At 49.9% G+C, this 3233-nt stretch overlaps 1 pseudogene; it reads right to left on the bottom strand.

The window, feature by feature from the left end:
* Window positions 1-366: 366 nt before the first annotated feature.
* On the bottom strand, window positions 367-2247 carry LOC118552684 (protein arginine N-methyltransferase 5 pseudogene; annotated as a pseudogene).
* Between the last annotated feature and the right edge of the window lie 986 nt (window positions 2248-3233).

The raw sequence follows: 3233 nt of genomic DNA, 5'->3' as shown, positions 1-3233 counted from the left end.
GTTGGATGGTTGTTTTGTTGTTGTTGTTGTTGTTGTTTTTTAAAGGCTGTAACTTCACTTTATTTGTATTTCCTCCCACACAAAACCATCATAACAGGAACAGAGATGGGCAGGGAAAGGGCTGAAAATGTGTTCAATCCACATGTTCTCGGGGCTATTCCAGGGAGCGCTTGAGGCCGAGTGCCTGTTGGAGTAGCTTCAGATCCAGCACTAATTCCTCCCACCCTGGCCTGAAGTCTTCACAGATTGGTGGCTTGAGCCCTGCAATTAATTCTCATCCTTTGCCCACCTTGATGTAAGGCAGGAAAGCAGACTGAAATACTCCACTCTGATGGGCAAGGGGAATCACAACCCACAGATGTACTGCACTTTCTGTGCCACAGGAGCAGAACTTGAAGCTGCTTCCAAGGCTCTGAACACTTGCGGGCAGGGCTAGAGGCCAATGGTGTATGAGCGGCCTGTGGGGCTGTGAATAGCAGAACAAACTGGTGCTGTCACAGCCCACCCATACCACACCTTCTTGGAATTGCTGCACTGCCAGAAACGCACACAGATGGTCTGGCCTTCATGTACCGTAATGGGCTGCTTAATGGGGAAGAGGATGGGAAACCATGAGAACATCCCAGGACAGTGAGTCTCTGGACAGATACTCAGGGTGATGTCCTGATAAAGCACAGTCTCAAAGTAGCCTGCAAAGCCATGTAGCACTGTGTTCACCTCCACGGGAAACTCCAAGGTACAGTAGCAGTTGTTGTCAATCAGAGGATCTCTACTGGGATGGCTGAAGGTGAAACAGGGCTGGGGCGCAGATAGCTGGTGGAAGTTGTGTAGCCGCACCACATAAGGCATCTCAAACTGGGCCTCAGGGTCTCGGTCCTTTTCCCAACAGGGTCGGACCTCATTGTACAGCTTGGAGGAGGAGATGGGAGCCACAAAGGAGGTGTACTCCCCAGGGATGCTCACACCGTCATCTTTTAGGAAGTGTTGGGCTCCATCCAGGCACTCAGGTGACAGTTCGTTGTCAGCAAAGGAGCCTAGAAGCTCACTGACGATGATGTCTTCTTTCTCTGGAGCCACCCATTCCCGCATGTCCAATGAGACTACCGTCACCTGGCTTCCCCATTCTTCAAGCTGCCAGTTCTCTAGCGTCACCATGGCATTTGGGTTCTTCTCCACAGCGTACAGCTTTATCTGCTGGTCAGCCTGCTTGGCTGCCCGCAGGGAAGCGTTCACCAGGGGACCCCGGCCTGCTCCCAGCACCATTAGCACCTGCACATTGGTATCCTTCTCTTCATCTGGCACTCGATCTAACAGACATTTATAGATGGCCTGCTGATACTGAGAATATTTGATGGGGTCCTTTTCAAACACTTCATATGTCTGAGATTCCAGATTGTCCATCAGTGGCTGGAGTGGGGACTGCAGATAGTCTTCATAGCCCTTGGCAAAGAGTTTGTAGGCATTGGGTGGAGGGCGGTTCTGACTCAAGTATTCCAGGTACTGGAGGTAAGAGCAGAACTCCTTCTCTGAGTGGTGTTTGGTGCCTGTGATGATGAACTGCACTTCCAACTTGAGGAGCCAGAAGATCAGCCTCTGGTGAATCTTAGAAAGAACATGAAATCCCTTCTTATTGGTCAGGAAAATGCTGGTGGGGAGAATGGGTGCTTTGATGGGCTCCCCAAGCCAATGATCAATGACATGATTAGATGAGAGGTCAGACCCAATTTCAAGAGCCACTGCAATCCTCTTGCTATAGTCACACAAGGTCTGGAAGTTGTGCCACCACATCCACGTCTTCTCCTCTCCACTATACTCCTCTGTGTGTGTACTTGGTGCATTCTCAATGATATCATCTCTAAGGTCCTCTGGAGCCACCAAGGGGACCCGCATCCAGAACATGGATGAGTGGTGGCCAGCGTGGATGTGGTTGGTCAAAACCCTGGCCAAGTTTGTGTCATCTTCCTGATTTAGGGGCAGTAGGAAAGCTGGAAGACCCAAATATGCCCCAAAATTCAGCTCCTGTAACATGGCCGCCTCGGAGTTCCTGTGGATCTTCTCCACTTTTGAGTCCCTTCCTGACAGCAGTAGGTCTGATTGTGTCTGGGGGCCAGACCAATTGTTAGCAGGTTCCTGAGTAAACTCCCTCTTGAAACTTGGGTGGAAGACAGGCATGCAGAGGAAATCAAACCCCTGCCTCTCGGGGATGACTAGTCTGTCCCTCTTCGTCCCCAAGTTTGGAGCCCGCATTCCACTTGCGGAGGTCTGGGCCCTCACCCCTGCTTGGCCACAGCTCCCAAAGTGTCAGCTATTTCAGGGATGCAGTTCAGGTCCCTCCCACTGGACACGCGGCTCCCACTGGCACCTCCGACCGCCATCGCTGCCATCTTTTCCCTCTGGTTGTTTTGTTTTTTAACAGACATAACTCCCTGTGATTCTGGAGTCTATGGTGGTCCAAAGTAATTGCTCTCAACCTTGACTATATATTAGAATCACTAGGGAAACTTTTAATAAATACCAACACCTGGGCATCACCCCAAGAAATTCTGATTTAATTGGTCTGGGGTGGGGCCTCGGCATTAGGTGAGCCTGACGTGAAGCCAAGGTTGAGAACCACTGTTTCTCAAGCTTTAAAGTGCAATCAAATCACCTGGGGACCTTGTTAAAATGCAGATTCTGATTCAGCAGGTCTGAGAAGTGGCTAGAGATACTGCATTTCTAGTAATCTCCCAGGAGATGCTGATGCTATTTTCCACAGGCCACATTTGGAGAAGCATGGGTCTAAAGAAGTAAACTCAGAGTTGAGCATGCTTCCTCATCACCCCAAAGGCATTGCTATAACAGACTGCCAGGCTCCACCCCCAGAGTTTCTGATTCAGGGGGCCTGGGGTGGGGCCTGATCATTTGCATTTCTCACTTCCAGATGATGCTTCTGGTCTAAAGACCACATTTTTTAAACCACTGATCTAAAGTATTAGAAAGATCGTAACCTTTAGGAAGAAATGGGCCCTACCTAGCAGACCAGAGAAATTCTGGTGATGCAAACGCTAGAATCCTTCAGAAAGAAGGTCCAGAATAAAGCCTACCCCAAAATAATGAGAATAGACTACCTCCTGGGTGGTCCAACCTGAGCACCTCTGACTTCCTGGAAAGGCCTGGATGCAGCCCTCCTGTAGAAGGTAACTTCCTCTTTGCCCTTTGTTAAGAAGGTTCAGAGGAACTCTGCAGGCACTCAG

This window comes from Halichoerus grypus, chromosome 10 (genome assembly GCF_964656455.1).
Source record: "Halichoerus grypus chromosome 10, mHalGry1.hap1.1, whole genome shotgun sequence".
Taxonomy (NCBI): domain Eukaryota; kingdom Metazoa; phylum Chordata; class Mammalia; order Carnivora; family Phocidae; genus Halichoerus; species Halichoerus grypus.
Note: the sequence above shows the minus strand (reverse complement) of the source record. Positions and strands in the feature narration are given on the sequence as shown.